This window comes from Felis catus, chromosome C2 (assembly GCF_018350175.1).
Source record: "Felis catus isolate Fca126 chromosome C2, F.catus_Fca126_mat1.0, whole genome shotgun sequence".
Taxonomy (NCBI): Eukaryota; Metazoa; Chordata; class Mammalia; order Carnivora; family Felidae; genus Felis; species Felis catus.
The window spans coordinates 24,612,898-24,637,268 of record NC_058376.1 but is presented as its reverse complement, the minus strand read 5'-3'; the positions used below and the strand labels follow the sequence as shown (position 1 = coordinate 24,637,268).

Below are 24,371 nucleotides of genomic sequence, written 5' to 3'. Positions count from 1 at the left end.
GATTTGAGAACCATTGTACAAAATAAGGAATTTTCTAAAAATAAAAGTCTCCTAATAGGCACACAGTTCTCACAGGTTTGGGCTGTTTTATTCTTAACTACTTGGTTAACACAGTTATCCACCATTTGAGTATTAGTGAGAGCTAATCTACTGAGAGATAGATAATCACATCCAAACCAAGATTCTAATTTCTTTGCTATTTGTAACTGTGGCTAGTGAAGTATGCCTCCACTTCATAAGCAATGTTTGATTTTAATGTTATATCAGATCTTACAACATTCATTGATTGAAAGAAGTCATGATTTATAAACAGATATTTGTAAAATGGTATTATAGACTTTTCAACAGAAATTTTATAAGCTTAGATCCTATGGCTATCTTTCTGATTTTTAGATTTTTTTCTGTTGTTTTCCTCAAAATATTATAAAAAGAAAATGACTTTCCAGAAGAAATCACTTTTATTTTTAACTAAGTTATTTTAATAAAATTTATGTATTATCAATGTTTTAAGGTTTTATGCTAGATATTTAATATGCAAAAATGAATATCTACTATATATCATCTATTGTTCTATGTATTGGTTCCTACACACAAAAAGCATGCAGATTTGTGGCATTTTTTAATGGATCTCTTGACAAAAAGTAATGTTTTGCATGAAAAATGAAATTGTAAAATCACCTGATAGTACCTTACAGTGTAGTTATTTATACGAAGGAAGAGTATAAAATTTAATTAGAGAACAAAATACTTCCTTTTGTAAAAATTTAAGAATTCTCAGCACCTCAAGAAAGATAAATAATGGCTTTCATAAAAAGCAAATAAAGGCACGTTTGAATTCTTAAATTGAACACAAAATTTTACGATACAGTTTTTATAACTAACAAAATATGATATCAAAGTTGCTTTAAATAATATGATAAATAAGATTGCACATATGGCTACATTTAGAAAAAGAAAAAATAGTTTATCCATATTTCCCTCTTTATTTTTAGTTCAATGCCTTCATATGGAGAGGCACATATTATAACAATTATAGAGATACACTTTTCATAAATGTTTGTTATACTGAATTAGGAATAGCTATAGGTCTTATAACTTTTAAACTGTAATTTATGTAAGTGGAAAAATACTTATTATTAAAACAGGATTTGGTAAACTTTTTTTGTAAAAGGCCAAGTATGGAATATTTTAGGCTTTGCTACGCATGCATCTCTATGGCAACTACTTAACTGTCATTTTAGCAGAAAATCAGCTGTGGACAATCCATAAACAAATAGGTGCGGTTATGTTTCAATAAAAATTTATAAAAACAGACAGTAGGCATGATTAGTCCATGAACTGTCCTTTGTCCACCCCTGTAACAAATTACTATGCATATCTTAACATGCATACATTTTTGCTGTTAATGAGATGTTCCCCTTTCCTGGCGATCGGTTAAGTCATTCCCTACATCTTATATAATAAGAACTATATGTTCCAGTTAATAAATTAGTGTTACCATTTCTTTTAAAATATATCTAATATTATCATTATGAAAATTGCTCTTTTTTTAGTGAATTCTTTCAACTTAAACATAATAAAACCGACATAAATACAAACATTTTCTTTTATAAAAGATATCATTTGACATAGAAAGTGTACTGATGACTAGCAGTTATAATTTAAAGGAAAATTAGAAAATGTACGATAGGTAAAAAGGGCATTAAAAAATTAGATTCTGGGGGACCTGGGTGGCTCAGTCAGCTCAGGCCATGATCTCCCAGTTCATGAGATTGAGCCCCATGTCGGGCTCTGTGATAACAGGGTAGAGCCTGCTTGGGATTCTCTCTTTCTCCCAATATCTCTGCCCCTCCCCTACTAGTGCTCACTCATGCTGTCTCTCTCTGTCTCTCTCCTCTCTCTCTTCAAAATAAGTAAATAAACTTAAAAAAAAATTAGATTCAGCCAAAGGAGAATTTAAGTTGCTGAAAGCTTTGATACATGTTGCCATCCTTTGGATATGGAACTTGAAGATAAGTTTGCTAAGGGTGAAAGGTCTTTTGGAATCAAGATTTACAGCTGCTTTAGGGCTTGCTTAGCATAAAGAAAGTACATTTTCATAATATATCTCAAAACAAGAGAGAAAATTATTTCCTGTTAAAGAGACAGAAATTTTTCTTTAATATTTTCCTATTTTTTAGTGTCAAAAGCAAAACATTCTTAAAAATTTTACCTATGCTTTTATATCTTACATTTTTCTCCACCTCTCTATAAGCTTGAAATGCAAATGTTGATTTGCTTTTTGCTTTTTCTAATCCACCAAGAAACCATTTAGAAATTATATGTTTTATGTGTCTTCAACATACCTGCTTATTGGAAATAAACTTTTTATGAAATCAGAGCAAATAAATGAAAATCCTACTAAAAATTTCCAGGGTTACAGGTGATAAGTGTTGTTTTTCTTTTTCTGTATCTTTGCTCACACTGGTTACCACCTGCTTCCCATCCTTGGTATCACATGCACATTATCTTTTTTTCTTTTCTTTCTAACTTTTGGTCTTAGAGCTATGAAAAATACCTACTTTGCAGAAGTTTTGAAAGTTCTTAAAAGTCTTCTCATTTTTTGCTCCACGAAACATCATTATACTAAAAGGTTAACAAATAGAAGAGATTAAAATTCATCCACAGTCTCCACCTTCCCACCCCCACCAGAAAAATGAACCCCTGCTTTTTAATATAAAACTCTGTAGTCCTCAGTGTTTACAGTACACGATAATTTGCCGTGGCATTTTTCAGGGTATTTGTATATAACACACTCTTCTTTAACCCTTTCCATAATATATTGAAATTACTTGTGACTTTAGGGATCTCAATCTTATTCTAATTACTCTTTCCATATGGAACTCTTTAGCTATTGGCAGATTCAACAAATGTCTTATTACACCCCTTTGAAAGAGTGACTGAAATACATGTAATATACATGTGCTTTTCCTCAGACACATTATATTCTATAAAAAGTTTTATTTTTATTTTTTTAAGTTTGTTTATTTATTTTGAGAGGATGAGAGCTCGCTCGCGCATGAGCTGGGAAGGGGTAGAGAGAGAATCCCAAGCAGGCCCGGTGTGGAGACCCACCCTGGGCTTGAGTTCACAATGTGTGAGATCATAACTAGAACCTAAGTCAAGAGTCGGTCACTTCACCTACCGAGCCACGCGTGCGCCCCAATAAAAGTTTTAAAAATGTATCATAACAGTAGTTCAGGCCTCACTAAAAAAATATCCCCTAGAAAATAGAAAGAATGGACACTGTTTACCTTAAGTGTTATATAGTTGTCCAAGTTTAACCATTTTACAAATGCTATATATGGGTTACAGAGACATATCTTGTCCTTTACCATTGATGACTGTACAGGTGTCAATTATTATTTAATTAATATCACTCACAAAATTGAAAGCATATCAAGGGCATTGCTGCTTATTTTACAGAGTTGAGCTATTTTTCTCAACATTTAAATTTAAGAAATTCTGTACCTGCCATGTAAAGATCTAAAGTCTAAAGAGAAGCTCTGAGTGGTTTAGTTCCTTTTGCTGAACGATTGAAAGGGAGTTACGATAACTTTTCAAAATCAGGAACGGATCCCAGGTAAATATAGCACTTGATTTTGGCAGAGATCTCTTACTAAGTAGAACAACTAAAAACACGAGATGACTGCCACACAAACTATTTTATTGCAACATAAAAAGTTGCATACAACAAACAAGAAATATTACAAAAGTCTGTGTCACCTTCATCCCGGTGACACTGCCCCGAAGCAACAAATTTTAACATTCTCAATTTATTACTTCATCTGTTGATTCCCTGTATCGCATTATATTATATAAATAAACTCCATTTCTTGATTTGTCTATTTAGTTTCAATTAACTCCTTACTTTAAAAAAAAGAGAATAATAATTAAACCCTACTTCCCCTTCTTAAACATCTCTGTAGGTTTATTCTTAATTTCTTCTATTAATTACTTTAATCTTTTACATAAAATATTTATACCTCTTTGTCTTGTTAAATTAACTGCAAACAGTATATTTTAGCTTCTTTTTCAGTAAGATGAACAAATTTGCACTCTTACACTTTTCTCAATATCTAGTATCTTTTTTTACTTTTCAAATTCTAGATTTTTTACTTTCCAAATCCTTCTAGAGTTTTTTTTTTTTTAATTTAGTTTGGCAAGGTGTCTTTTGTATAAAAATATAACACACTGGCCCCATGCTGTGTTTATAGGTTAAGTCTAGATGTTAAAAACAAGGAGGCCGTAAAATTATGAATACCTTCTGTATTACTAAAATAACTACTGTGACTGGACCTATAGAGAAGTAGACATAATGCAACCCCCTGTGCTTTTTGATGCAAATAGGAATAATTTTGACAGATCCTGCTCTTCCATCGTTACATTCCATATATTATTAAAAATCAATCCATATTTTATTTTGCGTTATCATTGCACCATGATTCTTGAACATTTTTCCCTGAAATTTCAAAGTGTTTTTCTTTTTTGTGGACAGAAGAATCACATGTCATCACCATATTACTAATATCCAATTTCTTAACAATACTATACTAGTTATGATGCAAGATTAGTTGCTGTGACAATGATGAAAACAACACTTATTTTTTAGATGACAAACTTATTTCTAATTATCTACTCTTAAGGAAAAAAAAAAGGTTAGCATGCCATTTCCATGTTTTAGGGACTCAGGCTATTTTTATCTTGATCCTGTTCCAACCTCAATATTAGGTTTGCATCTTGCAGTCTAAAAGATCTGTACCAGCTACTAGTATAATATCTACATGCCAGCCAGTGGGAGGGGAGAAGTGAGGAAGAGGATGGTATGAGTCTTCCCTTTCAAGTATAGCACTAAGAAGTTTCCCGTACAATGTACTTCAGTAATTCAGTGTTAATTTGTGCAGGAATCTAAAGCTCTTCTCAGCTGCAAAATTTAAATAATAATAGTACCTCCCATGGATGCAGTGATTATTAAATGAGTTACCATTTATAAAGCACTTGGAATAGTACCTGACACGGTAAAATAGTAAGCAGAGTAAATTTATTCAATACTATTGCTACTTCTTTTGTTATTTATTGACCAGAAATTAATTATATGATCTGAGTTTGTTGGAAGGAAGCTAATACAACTTTTTTTCCTTCACAATCACGTGCTGAGGTAAAACTTTCATAATTACAAGAGAAAAAGAGAAGACATTAGAAGGGACAATAGCAAGATCTGTGATATGTGCCATTAATTAAAAATAACAACACACCTATTCTTTTCTTGATAGTTTTCTCCAGAATTGGGACTTTATGCTCTGATGTAGAGTCATTCCTCCAAAGGCCTTCCTTTCCTTATACTCCTGTATTATATCACTTTGTGTAGTCTTCTTTCTTGGATTTGTTTTCCATTTGGTAGAATATATTCTTTTCTCTCTCCCAACCTCTACTTTGTGTCAGAAAGAACAAACAACACATTGTCTTAGTCCATTCGATTTGCTCTAACAAAAATACTTCAGACAGGGGAACTTATAAACAACAGAAATTTATTTCTCACAGTCTTAGAAGCTGGGAGGGCCAAGATCGAGCCGCCAGCATGGCAGCATTTTGGTGAGAACCCTCTTCCTGGTTTATACATTGTATCTTCTTGCCCTGTTCTCACATGGTGGAAGGAACAGGGATCTCTGTGGGGTCTCTTTTATAAAAACACTAAACTCCTCACGAGAGCTCCGCACTTTTGATCTAATTACCTCCCTAAAGCCCCACCTCTTTATACCATCATTTGTGGGAGTTACCATTTCAACATATGAATATGAGGGGACACAAACATTCACACATAGCATATACCAATTTTTAATTGCTTATATCTGAACACATCTTTCTTCAGAAAGTTTAAAGATTTTATTCTATGCCTTCTAAAACCTAGTCTTGCTGAACACTAATACTTGAATTTTCTCTTTTACAGATAAACTATTATTTTAAAAAATAACATTTTATTTTTGATGCTATACATTTTCAGAAAAATGTGTTTATGGTTCATGCTATTTAGGACTCACTGAGTCTCTTTCAATCTGAATATTTGAACCTTTGTTCACTCAGATTTTTTTTTTTATTGTTGCTTTTATTTCTTCCATTTTTCATTGTTCTCTCTTCTTGGATCATCTATCAGAAACTTTGTGAACTTCGTAAGTATTCCTCCAGGTAAACTTCATTTCTAATTTTTTTTCAAATTCTGTCAATTGTTTTGCTTTTTTGTTTTCCTTCCCTGTACTTTACATGATGAAAAATTTCTTAGGCTTCTTCTGCTAGATTTTCAGCTGGATATTTTGCTGTCACGATCCTACCTTAACTTCCAAAATTTCTGCCACAGTCTCTTATTATCCTCTTTCCCGAGTGGAGTGCTCTTTAGATGTTACATTTAATGAATCTGTCTAAAATATTAATTAAAATTATCTAACTTTTATCTGTTTCCTGGATTACTTTAGGTTTCTCTGAAATTATTTATCTTTTGTATTTTATATGCATGAAATTCCTAATTTTTTTTCCATATTTAAAAATGAAAACTTACGTACTGGCTTAAACTTAATGGCTTGCTTCTTCTAAGCGCTTGGTTGGATTGCTCTTCAACTGTGAAATTCTCTTACACATTTAGCCTCTGCCCTGAATGTACCGTACGGCTTGGCTCCTCTGTGAGACATGCTAATTGACTGGTTTCCCTTTGGGATGTATGGGCTGGGAACACAGCTTCACGTTCCCTGCATTTTTCACTGTGTTCCCCCAAATAAACATAACTTAATTCTGAAGTGCCCATACGCACACTAGGTGTTCAGTTGTGCCCAAGTGCATTACCTGCTTTAACTGTAAGCCAGGAGCATTGCTGTCACTCTTTCTGTTACCACTCAGAAATGTAACCAGCTTATTCCCACTAATTAGATTGCAGACTCCCAAGATTGTAGTGTTTTCAGGTTTCAACAGGGAAGAAACAATTCCACCTCCACTGACTTCTCCAATTCCTGATTTCTGTTGTGGCTAATTATGCTATTGGTGTATCACTCAGTATGAAAGAAACTGCCTCAGACCTTTCAGAAATGAGTCAAAGTCCCTGGTCCCCTGTTTCCCACTTCTCACAAAAGTCTAAGAACTGCTTTTGATTATTTTTGTGTACTTTAGATTTTAGAGAAGGAAAGAAGTAAACGAAAGTCTTCAGTTTTCCACGTCAAACTAAAGAGACTATTTTAAATCTATGGATATTTTCAATAATAGCCTTGAAACAAAAAGTATTTTTCAGTATTATAATGTGAATACCGTCAATGGCACTGGAAACAAATGCTCCAAATTGTCTTTGAAACAGTGGCATAAAATCCTCCTAGGGAAAAAAAATAATTTATCCAATGGGAATTCTTGTCAAAAATATTTATATTGTTCAACTAGTCAAAATATAAAGTTTGTTAAACCTTTGGGGGAGAATGGAATTAAATGCCAAGTCATTTATTTGGTTCAAGAGATTACATAATTTACTTGAAGTAGATATGAGTCTTCCAAGTTCTCAAAAACTTAAAGCTCTCAAATAAATCACATGTACCTAGTGGGTAATAACATACATTGCTGTGAAAAGCCTCATATCAATCACATATACCCAGTGGGTGAGAGCATACATTGCTATGAAAAGAACAAAGTTGAATAAACTACAGAGTTTTAAAAACATAAGAATTTCCCATGGATAGCTGTGTGAATTTAAACCAGTTGCTTAAGTCTTTGAATTTCTGTTTCTTCATTTAAAAGAGAATAAACTATTTACTTTGAAGGACTTTTAAAGGATGAGAAGAAATGTATATATATATTGTTGATAGTTTACGTAATAGGTGCTCAGTAATGTTGAAAACACTTGCAGTGACAAAGAAGATATTAAAAATATGGATTAGAGTATCCAAGTTTTATCTGTTCCCTGAATGATCTCTATCGAATCCCTCCAAGATCAGCTATTTATTTTATTTGTATAATCATACTGTGTATCGTGTCATTTCTAAAATTAATCTAACTGGATAAAATAAGGTTAACCTACATAAAGTACTTGTGCATTGACAAAAATATATGAACAACTGCAAAAAATTATTTATTTTTAAAAAATGAAGACAAAACTAGTTCTATTTAATAACACATGTAGTAATTTTAAAGGAAAGACTAACAAAGAAATCTCACACGAAATCTTAGGTAAGAGCTTTTTTCTTAAATGACCACCAATTCCTTATGTTTCATCTTCAGCCTTAGGGATTTAAATACATGATTTGTCAACATAGAGAATGAATTCTTTTTTAAGGGGAAGACTCATATTAACCAAGCTTGCAATAAATTGTAAAAAAAAATCCATTATTATGTTAGACTGTCAATATATTAATTTACAGCAAGAATAATCACGATAGGGATTAATAATTATTTAAGATTCATATAAATGGGACATGGTCTCTCTAAAGGTAAAACAGAAATATAAAAAGAATCATTCTCATCCAATTAATTCATTGAAAATAAGAAGTCAGTCTCAATGACACACTGAGGTACCCAAAGGTTTCAATGTCTCCAGCAGTCTCTACATTAGGGATAATTTTGAAGACTCAAATATTCATATTACCAAGTTTCTATCCCCTATAGGGGAATGCTCTCATAAACATCAACAAACTTGTCTACATATTCTTACATTCTTTATTTCTCTAACACTGTGCAAACTCTAGAAGGAAATTTTGTTTTTCAGTTCATATGAACATCAAATAGAACAAGTAACATTAAGCATTTAAAATGACAAGCATTAAAAAAATTTTTTAGCATTTTTTTTAACGTTTATTTATTTTTGCGACAGAGAGAGACACAGAATGAACGGGGGAGGGTCAGAGAGAGAGGGAGACACAGAATCTGAAACAGGCTCCAGGCTCTGAGCTGTCAGCACAGAGCCCGATGCAGGTCTCCAACTCACGGACCACAAGATCATGACCTGAGCCAAAGTCAGATGCTTAACCAACTGAGCCACCCAGGCACCCCAAAATGGCAAACATTTTAAATTGAATAATCTCTGTAAGGAATAGGGGCACCTGGGTGGCTCAGGTAGTGATCTCATGGTTCCTGGGCTGGAGCCCTGCATCAGGCTCTGCACTGACAGTGCAGAACCTGTTTGAGATTCTCTCTCTCCCTCTCTCTCTCTGCCCCTCCGCCCCCCTGCCGGACTCACTTTCTCTCTTTCTATCTCCCTCAAAATAAATAAGCTTTAAAAAAAGGAATATTTACATGTCTCTGTTTTAGTCCATTAAGGGTATGAAACAAGGTAACTTACTAATTTACTCAGTTATTACCTCTTGATTACCTATGTGGCACACACCATATCAGTGTTCCAATTATACAGATAGAAAAGACAGAGAAACTCTGATTCCATGATGATCACAGACTTGTGAATATATATCAATCCAGAATCATAATTTCTCAGGAATGTGGAGATCCTGATTCAAAAAAAGGAACAGTAAAGAGAAAACAAATGAGCACAATGATACTTGAGTTCTCTTGTTAAAGTATCCCTATTGTGTGACATCTGAACCCTCCTTGATATTATTCTGGTTAAAGCTACCATTTTCCTAAAAGGTGTATCCATCTACAAAGGGTGCATCTCTCTAACACCTATGACTAGTCTACATATTTCAAGTAGTTTACAAAGCGGTTTATATTTTATCATCTCCTTCTTACAACATGCTATCACATTCTACTTACTTCAAATATGTGCATAATGAAACTGAGGATGGAGATAAAGTAATTCGCCTAGAGTCGTGTGGCTTACTAATTATGAAGCCAGAAGTTTATCCCAGTGTTACAAGCTGAATTGTGTCCCCCCAAATTTATGTGTTGAAGTCCTAACCTCGAGTACCTCAGAATATGATTGTATTTATAGGCAGTTTTTAAAGTGGTAATTAAGTTAAAATGAAGGCATTCGAGTGGGCCCTTCCTTATCTAATGACTAGATTATTTATCAGAAGACAAAATTAGGACACAGACACAGACAGAGGTAAAACCTGGTAGAGACAGAGGCAGAAGACTGCCATCTACAAGCCGAAGAGAGGGGCTTCAGAATAAACACACTATCAACATTCTGATCCTGGACTTCTAGTCTCTGGAATTGCGAGAAAATAAATTTCTACTGTTTGAGTCACTCAATCTGTGGTACTTTCTTACAACAAACCCAGATTGGCAAATTAATATACCCAGACTAGACTGGGAACTCATAAGCTTGTAAACTAGATGCTCATAACCTGCTCATAAGCAAAATTTATGGACACTTATAAGGAATTTATAAAGAAATACAGATAATCTGCAGATTGTTAATAGATTATTTTCTATAAAGATAAAATGGATTAATTGTACATCTTACAAGTAAACATAACTAGATAGTGTGATGGCTAATTTTATCAATCTGCTTGACAATGCTAAGGGATGTCCAGATTGCTGGCAAAGTATTTTTTTCTGGAGTATGTCTGTGAAGATATGTCCAGGAGATTAACATTTGAATCTACAGATAAAGAAGATCCCGCTCACCAATGTGGGCAGGCATCAGCCAATCCATTGAGGGTCCCAATGAAACTAAAAGGCATAGGAAAGATGAATTTGCTCTTTATTTAACCTGGGATGCTCAACTTCTTCTTCCCTCAGACATCCCATCTTCTGGTTCTCAAGTCTTCGGACTAAGACAGGGACTTACACCATTTAGACCTCTATTTACAGGCTTTTGAGCTCAAACCAGATTATACCACCAGCTTCCTTGGGTCTCCAGTATCAGATGGCCAAATTTAGGACTCCTCAGCCTCCATAATCACGACAAACTATTTCTATAATAGGTTTCCTCTTATATGTATCTATCTATCCAAATCTAGATCTAGATCTAATGTTCTTTCTGTTTCTTTGGAGAACACTGACTAATGTAGATACCAGTTCTCCTATCTTAAGTAGAGCTCCTAAGTAAAAGTAGAATGAACAAAATGGCACCAGAAATATAGGAACTATTAACAAGAGTTATTATTTGGTGGTGAGATAACAGATGATTTTGCTATCATCACCATATTTTCAATATTCTCTAGGGTTTGGGGGGATCTATTTCTTAACTGGGATCTATGTCTTTTTTAAATGCATATTAAATATTATTTCTAGTGTTTACTCCAATAATTATTGAATCATTATAAAAAATGTACCTGGCAGATACTGTGTGGAGAAAATAAGAGCAGAACACAGACTGATAAAGCATAATCATTGTAAATAAATCCAATATGATTCATTTCACTAAATCTCTAATGGCCACCTTTTTATTCTTGGTAAGCACTGATGACAATTTCCCACCTCTATCATGATCAAAATTTCCTATTAGGGGGATTGCAGAATTTCCCTCTTAATGTCTACTCCCAATTCCATGTGGGTAGAGGTAGAGACACTATCCAAGTCCTATTGCAACATTCAGGTGAACAGGAGTCTACCCATTTCACGGCTGCTGTTGACTGTGGTTCTGGATTGTTCAAGGGCTGGTTGGTGCTGCTGCGGTGACCCTCTTGACATGTGAACTTGTGAGGCTGAGTTACCTGATGATGTTCCATGTGTGAGCCCCATCAATAACATGCTTTTAGTTGATATGCTTATTTTGGCTTTACTCCAGGTGCATGGGTCAGGATCAGCTTCCCAGGGCAGATGTAAGTCATGCCCAAAACAGCCTCTATCCCTAAAGAACTCAGACTCTTATTCTGATCCCCAAAAAAGCCAAACTGTTCCATCTCTCTTGATGACTACTTCTTTGGAGGCATTGTACCCTCAGGTACTCAGGCACTACCTCTTTAGAGAGGATTTCTAAAAACCCACTGATATGTTCCGGGGTTTGTCTTTGTAACCTCAGGAAATTTTTAGTATACCCTTTCCCTTTTTCCTGAGGGCACTGAGATGCTTCCTGGCCAAATATATGCATAAAAAAGAAGGATCATTCAAGTTTTTCCTCACAGAGCACACACTCTGCTCCACATTGGTGTTTGAGTAACGTCAGAGACTAGTTTATTGTAAGTAAATAACTTTGGACAATGAACATAATCTACACTGCAATAGATACTCTGTTACAAAGAGGTAACTGGCTTACTGTGAACTATTGGGAGTGAGCATACATTTAAAAGTCAACACTGCACACTCCAGCACTTTCCTTTTTTCTCCTCAATCCTCTTTATTCACTTTTGTTCTTTTGTGTATTAAGTCTGTGTGCCTCTCCCATCTCTTTGTAATTTTCCTCATCCTTAAGATTCTTTGATTTATTTTCTTTCCCCACCAGCTTCTCTCTCATATCACAGCAAAATAATATAACTAATTATGATAGATATTTTATTACTATTACTCAAATAATACAAGTGCTAATTGTAAAAAGGGGGGAGAAGAAAGGAAAAATGTAACTTCTATCTAACTAGCTAAAGAAAACTACTTTCAAACTACTATGTTTTCTTTGTCTCTTAATCCTATTTCATATTCCCCATGTTTTTGTTTGCATATATTTGTAGCAGAAAAAATATATTATAAATTCTTCTTCTTTTCCTGTCCTTTCCCTTTTCTTTATTACAGCAGGTTGTTCATTGAACCAATTGACAAACAAATTATGTCTTTTGAACAAAAGGCCCAGACCCCAGAGGAAGGAGTGAGAACAGAGATACAGAAGAAATGTCTGGGGAAAAGGGCGAAGAGAGGAAGATTTATGCATTGTAACAGCAGAGACATCCACACCTTACTTGTAGGCATCTATATGGAGCCGGCAGCCAAATTCATGAAGAGTAAACAACACTATGTGGCTTTCACAAAAACAGAGCCTGAGGCAGAGAACCTATTTGCTCACAGTTATTTAGCAGAGTGTACTGCCAGGGAAATAAAAATGAGGGGTAAAGGGAATGGGATAGGGGAGAGAGAGCACATACAAAGCAATGCATCACCAAGCTGGTGCCAGTTTAGCATCAAAATACAACCCATTGCTGTAACATTTGAGGACATCTCCCAGGAGGCTGCTTGGGAACTACGAGATTTTAGAAGAGTCCATTGCTGGCGAAAGAAAGTGAAGGATGATTGAGCAATTAATCTGCCATGTCTCTTCTGTCTTTTAGGTCATCGTATTTATGGGGTGTAACCCTGTTGGCCCCACAATCACACAGCTCCAGGCTGTGTTTTCCAGCATTTTTGAGCAGCCATTGGGTACAAGTAGAGCCATCTCAGGCCCTGCTTGTTGGTCTGTCTTTACCAGTGAGTTCAAGGTGGGGTGGGGGCATTCTTGGATAGTGGTGGAGGCAGGCTGAGCTTTCAGCCTGTGAGTAGAACAGACCAACAGAATGGCTCCAGAAAGGAAACAAAGTAAATGATCTAACCCCAGAACTATGGCATAATTTGGTGGGAATCCAAGAAGACCTGAAGTTTTTGCTAGTCTGGTAATAGAAGTCTTTGAGTGAGAAATTAGTTACTACTTTTACTTCCCTGTTTTAATTTCCTACTTGCTATAAACAAGGGTCGTATCTGGGATTGCACAAAACAAACCCACATCAAGTACTGATGATACAGGTGACAGTTCATGCCCATACATATTTATGGTGCTCATAATTTTGTTGCATAATTGATATGGAGACATGAAACGAACTATCGGGAATCACTGCTCAACAACATCAGAAGACATTGGTGAGGCAGAAAGTCAAAGTACTACAGAACACTGTTAAAACCAAATGAAACATCAACCCAGGGGTATGACAAAGGCAATAAAGAAAAGGTCAGTGAAGTTTTTGTTTGGGGAGGAATTTCTTTTTAATGAAATTTATTTTCCCAACTTCCCAGAATCCCTAGAAAAAAAAGTATATGTGCAATTATCTCTAAGGACTCCATTTTAAATTCTAAATTTCTAAAAAAAAAAAAAAAAAAAAAAAAATCACAAAGTAAACAAGCTGTGTTGGGGCGCCTGGGTGGCTCAGTCGGCTGAGTGTCTGACTTCGGCTCAGGTCATGATCTCACGGTTCATGAGTTCAAGCCCCGGTCAGGCTCTGTGCTGACAGCTCAGTGCCTGGATCCTGCTTCGGATTCTTTGTCTCTCTCTCTGTGCCCTTCACCTGCTCATGCTCTGTCTCTCCCTCTCTCTCAAAAATAAACATAAAAAAAAAAAAAATTAAAAAAAAAGAAAAGTTGTGGAGGCCACTTTTAGGCAAACAGGCTTGAGCAATGGAATGTAGAAAGGGGACCACACTGACCACCTGGCTGAATACACAGGCCCATCAGGCAACCCACTACTTACAACCAGGCACAGTTACCAAAAAAGGGAAAATTCCGCATGTTGCCACACCTCCTCACCTTCCCTCCTTAAAAGTAGCCCCCTCCCACAGCCTTGTTGCAGATAACCTCTCCTCTGCTGTCCTGCCCTTGGGTCCTTTGCAGTGTGCTCAATAAGCTTCTGTCTCCTTTGTTCTGCCTCTGGTAATTTTTTTTTTTTTTTTTTTTTTTTTTTTTTTTTTTTTTTTACCTCTCAGGCTACTGGCTTCTACCTGATCATCACCCCATATTTGGGGCAATCATCCAATCAAGAGACACCCATTTACACACCACACAAGTCTCTTCCTACATTTAAAAAAAACATAACCTGAGGTTCTGCCTGGGTGGCTCAATTAGTTAACCATCCGACTTCAGCTCAGGTCATGATCTCACAGTTTGTGAGTTTGAGGCCCCCACCCCACCTCCCATCCCACCCCAGGTCAGACTCTGTGTTGACAGCTCAGAAACTGGAGACTAGTTGATATTCAGCGTCTCCCTCTCTCTCTCTCTCTCTGCCTCTCCCATGCTTGTACTCCATCTCTCTCTGTCTCTCTCAAAAATAAATAAACATTAAAAAAAAATTTTAATGTAACCTGATAAAGGACAATCTAGCCTCTTGATCCCTTCCAACCTCTAAAGTTGGAGAAAGTTATAGAGATGGAGTTGTGGGCTCGTCTCTTAAATTAGAGACTCGAGTCAGAGTCCATACCAATGTAAGTAGGACATTTAGAACCTTATCACAGTAGGTCCTCCCCCAACCACACATCAACTCTACCTCATGCCCTCCATCCATACTCTGCCTATGGACTGCTTAACTTGCCAAATATGTGTAGCATAACACTAAGTGGATCCATAGGGGGAATGAGGTCAACATTAAGGTCTTCCTGTAGAACACAGAATTTAGAGATAGAAATGAAGCTGAATTGAAGAAAAGTTAAATTACAGTTTTGCCCAGCTGACTTTGCAAAAGTCATTTTCTCATTGTCTCTCCACACTCTGTAAGCATATACAAAGTTAGAATACACGAGAATAAACAACACATCGCAAAATATAAACAGACATGTCATTTTTAAGACTTTATTCAGTAAACATTTACCAAGATTATTAATGATATAAAAAGTACATACAAGTACTGTATTAAGATATACTATAGATGTTTCATGTTGTACTTATTTGTACTTCTGTTAATGGGCATCTTGTTCTATAAACTCTGAGCAAATCTCTTATTACTCTCTGAGGAAGCATTTCTAGAAGAACTTTACTTGTAAAATTTTTAAAGACTCTTGGGGTACTATAAAATTCTCCTCCAGAAAATTCATGCCAATTTAGAATCATTCTAGCGATGTGTTAGAGTTCTTGTTTTATTGCAACTGTTCACTAGAATTATTGCTGAAATGTGTGGTATGGAAAATAAGATATGGTATTGTTATTAATTGCAATTAATTCCTTTTTTCGATTACCAGCGACAGTGAACATCTCAACACACAAACTGGTTATTTGCATTTCTTCTTTTTGAATGCCTGCTCATTCACTGTGAGGCTTTTTTGTTTGTTTTTGTGTTTTTATCCTAGTTCAGCCCTTTTACTTTCTGATTTTTAAATGTACTTCATGGCATAAAAGAGGAAATTGAATTGGCCTACCAATATCACAGCAAACTATGTTGATTGGGAGGACACACTTTGTGGTCAGTTCAGAAAATTGTGTTTCCTAATTTACTGCTGAGTGGTGTGGTGAACTTGGATAAGTTTCCTATGTCTTTAAACTTCAGTTTCCTCATCTATAAAAATGGAAATAGCAAAAGTATATACTTCCTAGTGTTCTGTGATTCAAATGACACACTATATCCAAAATAATTAATATATTTTTAAATGGTATTGATATGCCAAGCCAAAGTAGGAACAATTTTGTTTTAAAATAACTTATACAACATATAATAAATAGGTCAGTGAACTCACTCTTTGTCATAAGAAATGAGTGGTTTTGATGTTGAAGACCCATCAGATTAAAGAATACACTCCCTATTATGACATTATAGAATCTTTTTGGAGCTATGGACACATTACTTGATCTCACTGATTTTGCTGTTGTTATTTCCTCATGTTTGTAGTCCGCTAACTGAGGAAATACATAGATTTTTAAAAAACATTCTAGGCTTTTAAAGTATATTTATAAATAGAAATGTGAAAGTTGTATCCATTAGGCTGCACTTTGTGCAAATAATACAAACGTTCAACAAATAATGAAAATGAAAATGTTTACCTTAAACCATAGGACATGTGTAATTCCTCTAACAAGATGTCCAGGGATCAGCTCTCCTGGTGTTGTTCTAGTGGCCCTCAAGGACTCAGGTCTTTCATCCTACTTCTCTGCCATCCTTAGACTTGATGCTCATGATTATTGGGTCCACACTGAACAGTAGCCAAACAAGAAAGAAAGTGAAGGGAATGAAATGGCCTTACTCTCCCTTTAAGTCTCTCCTATACCAGGGAAAATATCGTTTCCCCATAATTCCTCCCACTGCCCTTTCTCTTACATTCCCTTGCCAGTACTAGATCACATATCAACCTTTAAACTAATTAAAGAGAATCAGTTTCTCATAAGGAGCTTAAACCAATCATAATTCATACCCTAGGGCCATCCACATTACTGATGAATAAAGCTGAGCTCTGAAAGAAAGGAAAAGGAGGTAGTTATGGGTGAGTGTCTCTTGTATCTGCAGCATTTTAATTTATAGAGATGCTTGAGTGACAACACAGAGCTGTCACTGCCATTGTGAAAGGGGCATGTCACACCATGCAAGGCCATGTGGCAAGTCCCAGTTTGGATCAAGAGCTGGGAAACATGGCTCAGAACCTTTATTGTGTATTTCATGGGACAGACACAGCAGGGTGGGGAAATGGTGTAGGATTGCTCATTTGAATGCTGCCGGCTGGCTTTCAGCTATTCTGTGGTTTCTTAGTTGTCTCTTACTTGGCCTGAGTTGATTTAGGGTAGGGAAATACTGGCTTGGTATCTGAGAGTTAGATAAAGGATGTGTTTGTTAACAAGGACAAGGGGTTAGTTGGTTTGCATATGAAAGACATGTTCCCAGGAAGTTGTTCATTATCTTAAGAATTAGCTTCCCCTGGGAGTAGCAGTCTCTCCCAGGCCAGGTGGGCTCCTAAAATCTTAAAGCATCATAAAGCAAATAACAACAACAACAACAAAACAGAGTAAGCAACCAAACTAAAATAATTGTTAATACTTGAAATGTATCAAACACGAATCATATGTGTTTCCTCACTTAATTCCCATAAAACACAGTGATAAAAACCTCATTTTTATTTCTACACTCATGAGTTATATTCAAAGTCCCACAGTTAGTGATTAGTAAAGCTACGATTTCAATTCATTCTGAATTCTGATCTCAAGTACTTAATTAGGACTTTATTCATTATTTTTCAAGAGTTTTAAATCAGACACTTCTGGGGGTACCTCGGTGGCTCATTTGGTTAAGCCTCTGACTTCCGCTCAGGTCATGATCTTGCAGTTGGGGAGTTCAAGCCCCGAGTCTGGCTCTGTGCTGACAGCTCAGAGCCTGGATCCTCCTTGGGATTCTGTGTGTGTGTCTCTCTCTGCTCCTTCCCTGCTCACTCTCTATGTCTCTCTCTCTCAAAATAATAATCATTAAAAAAAACCCACAAAACTTTTAAATCAAACACTTCTAAAATAGTAGAAGAAAATGGTTACACAATGAAGTACATTATCTCAATGATAGTCTACAAAAACAAGCAAACAAACAAAAACTCTTAATCTTTTTCTTTTTTTTTTTTGAGAGAAAGAGAGAGTGCCAGAGATGGGGGGAGGGGCAAAGGAAAGACAGAATCTTATCCAAGCTCCACACTGAATGTGGAGCCTGACACAGCGCTCAGTCCCACGACCCTGGCATCATGACTTGAACCAAAATCAAGAGCTAAATACTCAACCGAGTCACCCCAGTGCCCCCAAATCTGTTAATCTTAAAAAAAAAAAAAGAAAGAAAAAAGAAAAAACTTTGCACTGAAAATTTAGTTCTGAAGAAATGTGTAAAGATACAATAATGTACTTAAGGGAATTGTTTGAAGCACTAGAAATTAAATAACTTTCTTTGCCCCAACCTGGATGTAAAATCAGGTTTTTTTTAATGTTTTTAATTCATTTTTGAAGGAGAGAGAGAAACAGAGCATGAGCGGGGAAGGAGCAGAGAGAGAAGGAGACACAGAATTCGAAGCAGGCTCCAGGCTCTAAGCTGTCAGCATAGAACGCGATGCAGGTCTCAAACCCACAAACTGTGAGATCATGACCTGAGCCGAAACCGGACTCCGACTCAACTGACTGAGCCACCCAGGCACCCCTAAAATCAGTTTTTAAAATACGAAGCATGTTTCGGGGCACCTGGGTGGCTCAGTCAGTTAAGCATCCAACTTCGGCTCAGGTCAGGATCTTGTGGTTAGTGGGTTCAAGCCCTGCTTTGGGTTCTGTGCTGACAGCTGGGAGCCTGGAGCCTGGAGCCTGCTTCAGAATCTCTGTCTCCCTCTCTCTCTGCCCCTCTCCTGCTCGTGCTCTCTCTCTCAAAAATAAACATTAATAAAAAAAAAGAAATTAAAAAACACAATAAAATATGAAGCATGTTTTAATGCAAATGATACCTTTTTATTACAGACAAAATACATATACTTTCTGTCACATACTATGGTTACACATGTAGAGCTTTTAAAATAACAGAAATAATCACTACCACTGGCTATCAATCTCTAAGGTTCTCCCCTGCTCCAGTGCAATATGGGACGTCCTTTGCAGCAATATCATAACCAGATCAAAAAGTACAGTAGAAGCCTTAGGTGTTGAGATTCTCTGCTTATGAACCAGAACATGGCAAAATTTTTTTCTAACAATGAAGCAGTTGATCCAGAGCATCTGAGCAGATTTGGCCAGGATTTTCTTTTCAATATTCCCTGTGGGTATTAGCTTTGAAACTTATCTGGAGTCACAAAAGCTGTGAGCTATAGTGGAAAGAATATGACCGTTGAAGTTTACTTAGAGTACATTTAAAGACTTGTTCCATTTCTTGACCCAGAGGCATTGGGACTGTTATTATTATTTTTTTCAATATATCTGAGCCTATGTTTCCGTAGCTATAAAGCGCATATGTATTGTGGGTGGGGGTAGGAAGAACATTATTTACGAGAAAATTGGAAGCATTAAAGAGTTAACCTATAAAAACTACCTGGCACATAGTAGGGACTCCATAAAATATTAGTTTCCTGCTGGAGTTTTTCTTCAGTAGGTTAGGTCATCTTCCAAGCCTCATGTTCCTATCCCCTGCCTGATCATTCTCTGAAGTAATGAAATGCTCTCTGATGTTCTTAGGAGCTCTTCCTCTCTCCTCCTTATTTTCCATTTCACTCCCCTTCCAACTTATTTATATGATTCCAAGTCTTCACTAACCCCTGGAACCTTCTACAAACATAAACACAAAGATTGGATCTTCAAGATTATGATTTCCTGAAGGAATCCTCTCAATGTGTCAGAACATTTTAGAAATTTACAGCTCACCTTATAGACAAGCTCTACCCACTTGGTCAGTTTCCTCTCCTAGCTGGATCCCTCCTTTTCCCCAGCTTCTTTTCTCTCTTTATTCTTGTTGATGTAGCCTCTAGGACCAGCCTGCTGAAATAATAATAATGACCTCAGGGTATTTACATTCTCTACTGCTAATCTGAAGGTCATCTTGAGAGCTTGTTTATCTAAGAAGTTTTTTAGTTGTGTATTTAAACTTTGCAAGCCAACTCCATTTGATATATTGTAAATGTTAATTCTGAAGATAAATATTACGTTAAAACAGATATAGGCAATTTACCATAATTTCAGTAATTTAACCCAATGATATACATATTTAAAAATATTAATAATAAATAACATAATAATAATATTTAAAAATATAATATTTTTCCTAGAAAGATCCTTAATGTTCATGACTCATTAAAGCATGTTTGATTTGATGATGGCAATTTTTCAGGTACACTTTTCCACTTTTCTTAGTCTCACATAAGTGAATAATAATTATGCAGAATGGCACTTGATCCTAAGTGTTCAGAATTTTCAAATAACTTATTAAATTATAATATACATAGAAAAAAGTATACAAATCATAAATGTTCAACTAAGTGTATTTTTAAAAACTGAACACATCTGCATAACAAACACACTGATCAAGAAACAAATGTGACCAGTGCATTTGATAGTGATCGATCAGATGTTTGTGAATCAGTATAGGGAACTGGCCTTTCCTGATCGTGGGGGCTGGTTAAACAGTGTCTGTAAGCTCTCCTCTTCCTGTCTGATGCTGGGGCTTCAGGTCCACAGTGCAGGTATTCAGGAAGGGAAGATTATAGAGTAGGTGAGAGAGCTATGGCAGATTGGAACCCATGTAGGTGCTCGAGGACCTGCATCAATTCTGCTTCTCCATTTTTCATGTTGTGGATGTCTTGCAGGGGAAGTTGATACTTTCCCCCCACCCCCAGAAGCTAGTACAGGAGATGGGGAAGCTAACGATGAATACAGGGGAGGGCAGAGTACATGCAGGCCCAGCTGCTGCCCCACAGCAATCAGGTGAGCCATAAGCAATAATATTTGTGAGATGCAAAAGTGCCTGCCTGAATTTCTGAGAGTAAAAAACTAAAGGACGACTGCTTCGCTTCTGACTCAAAATCTCTCTTGTGGTCCACCATAACCAGAAACACAGAGAAGGGAATTCTGGGAAATGTAGTTCAGCTTAGCTCAACTGACATTTTACAAAACCACCAGAACCATTTTCCTCAAAGCATTCCTTGGGCACCCTTTTATTCTCTACTCCAGCCAAAGGTAATCACTGTCCTAACTTCAAATTCCATAAATTAATATGGCCTATTCTGGATTTTATATAAATGGAATCATGCTGTATAAACTTTTGCATTTAGTGTAGTGTTTTTTTGTTTTGTTCTGTTTTTTCTCATTGCACGTTTGTTACATTCATATATATTATTGCCTTTAGTTGCTGAGAGTTCTTTCTCATTATTGTAGAGAATTGCTTTGTAGGACTACCTCACAGATGATTTGTTCTTTCCACTGTTGGTGGGCATTTGGGTAAGCCTCAGTTTGGGTCTATTTTGAATAAGGACTCTATTAACTTTTTTTTTTTTTTTTTTTTTTAGCGAGCATGTACATGCATTTCTGTCAAGTTAATACCTGGGAGAGGAAATGCAGGATCATATGATATGCATGTACATACATTTAGTAGATACTGCCAAATAATTTCCAAAAACAGTGCCAAATTCAAATCAGGGTTTCAATTGCTCCATATCCTTGCCATTATGTCTTCTTACTGTCAGTCATTGTTGTAGATATGTAATGGTAATATATCCTTGTAGCTTTAATTTCTATTTTCATAATGATTACATTGTATTTGTTTTCATATTTCATTGACCATTCTGATATCCTATTTTCTAAAGTACCTTTTGGGGGGTGAGGTATCTTGATTTTTTTACAGAGTGGTAGTTTTTATATATATTTGAGATATGAGTCATTTGTTGAATATATATATTACACAAATCATGTACCATTCTGGGTCGCCTCTTTGTCTTCTTAATAAACATGCATGACTTTTTTTATTTATGTAACAAGAAGCTCTAAATGAAACATGAGATCACTTAGACCATAATTACTAGGAATTATGCCCTAATTAGATATCTTAAAGAAAATATTTGTTAATCTAGATAGGCACATTTAAATTTATATGTACAAGAAATTAATACAGCTGTCTAATTATAGTATATTTTATAAACAATCATTTAGAATATTTTTAAATGTGCCTAATATTATGGTTAAATGATTGCTTTAAAATGCAGAGTGAAAGTAGTTAAATCATTTAGAAAAAAAGTTCTACATTCTCAATGAAAATTATTAGGTAACTTCATAAAATAAAAAAATACGGTTTTGAGTGGAGCATAATGATAATTTTTTTAAATGTTTATTCATTTTTGAGAGAAACAAAGACAGAGTGTGAATGGGGAGGGGCCGAGAGAGAGGGAGACACAGAATCTGAGGCAGGCTCAGAATATGAGCTGTTAGCTCAGAGCCTGATGCGGGGCTCAAAGGCACAAACCTCCGGATCATAACCTGAGCCGAAGTCAGACACTTAACTGACTGAGCCACCCAGGCAACCCTGGAGCATAATTATAAAATAAATAGTGTCATGCGGTATTAAAATGAAAAAATGACATGCAATTAGCCTTTGATAACATAGATAAAGCCATTCTAGGTTATTGATAGGAGAAACCACGGAACATTTAAATCTCCATTTATTCAAGCTTTTACTTCTTTTCTTACTCATAAATTTTACAATCCTATTCTCTCTCTTTCCCTATTCCTTCATCACCCTTTCTCCTACTAAGGTAAAACTATCTCAGGATTTCTCCTGGCCTAAAGGAATATCCATTACTTAAACAAGCTTCATCAGGCACTTAGTATAAAACTCTATTAGTTTTAACACAGCACATGGCAATTAGCCCAGGGCAGTTTCCTCCATTCAGTGCCTATGAATACCTAGTGACTTAACTTCAGTATTCTGAAAGCACCAAGTCACCGTTCCCATTCCACCAGTAGAATAAAGCTGACAGTTCATAAAAGCCATCGTTTGCTCTTTCTAGTAATTTTTTTTATTTTTTTTATTTAACGATGAACTCCATGACCTAACTACCATTCCTTTTCATTCTAATCTAGTACTTAAAGACAAAAAAAAAAAAAAAAAAAAAAAAAAAAGAATGTAGATTGTTTCTTATGGCTACTTTCCTGTAAGTTGAGTGTTTTAAATGTGTTTTAAACATGACTTAATTTCTCTTTATTGTGGCTTGTTGGTTTCAACTATGAAAATTGCTTTAGAAAAAACTGTCTTTCAAAAATAAGACAATAATATTAACACGTCCTATCTGTATTGAAACCAGTGGGAAAAAGTGCCAAAACTGTCCTCTTGGAGAGGGAGATCAAATCCATCAAAAAACTCATCTATTAATGCTTCCATTTGCATAATTAGGAAAATCCAAACTGGCCTGGATAATGAGATTTATTATAAAGAGTTTAATTTGATAAATTCACCAAGCTACCCAAGTTATGTATAACCTAGTGGAGTTACTGCTGATTAAGCCAACACATACATTGACGACAGGGTAGGATACCACTTACGTTCATAACTTGGGTACAATTTGGGTACATTGTTACTCAAAATATTGGTTGTCCAATGAAATTGTCAATATTCTACCCCTAAATACAGCTCAGTCTTAGAGTGCTAAAAAGCCTCAAAAAAGTAGCACCTTCCAAACCTCAAAGAATATGTGACCCCTCAGCACTACCCTGACCAAACCCCTTGAACCTACTTAAGTTCCCTGACACTTAGAGGTAGTATATCCACACCCCATCTGTCATAGTTAAAAGAGCAAAGCAATCTCTAAGTTACTGAGTAGGCAAGACCAATCTGCTTCCTGTCATACCCAGGTATTAGCATGGAACACCTTATTCACAGCTACACCCCCATATGTTCATCAACATCCACATGGTGATATTCAAATGCATTAAACATAGATTATTAATCATGAACAAAATGATAACTTTAACTTGCTACTAGTTAAATCACAAAGGAGTAGTGTTTCACAGCTATTCTCCAGATTATCTAGATGTAATCTTTAGGCAGAGCCTAAAATCAAGTATCTAATTTCCCTTCTCCAGACAAAATAAATTAAGTGACCTCTCCAGCATCAAACATTTTTTTGGGGTAATACATCTGAGACAAATACTGAGTTTTGTTTGTTTGTTTGTTTGTTTGTTTGTTTCTAGATACTCTTGTGGGTAGAGTGACTACTACTTTCCCTGGCATCATAATCCATTTTCCATCATATTCCTTGTATATTCTCGTTCTAATTATTTTAATCTATATCTTTCTTCCCCCAGTGGGGTACCTGGTGCAGACACATTCAGCAGGC

At 35.8% G+C, this 24,371-nt stretch overlaps 1 long non-coding RNA gene across 1 annotated transcript in view; it reads right to left on the bottom strand.

Moving 5' to 3' along the window:
- LOC123379895 overlaps positions 1–24,371 on the bottom strand; it is an 82,376-nt gene that overhangs the window by 5,326 nt on the left and 52,679 nt on the right. The window contains exons 3-4 of the long non-coding RNA XR_006584913.1: positions 16,600–16,748; positions 2,562–2,625 (exon numbers count right to left, since the gene is read on the bottom strand). This is a non-coding gene — a long non-coding RNA (uncharacterized LOC123379895). The remainder of the gene's footprint in view (positions 1–2,561; positions 2,626–16,599; positions 16,749–24,371) is intronic.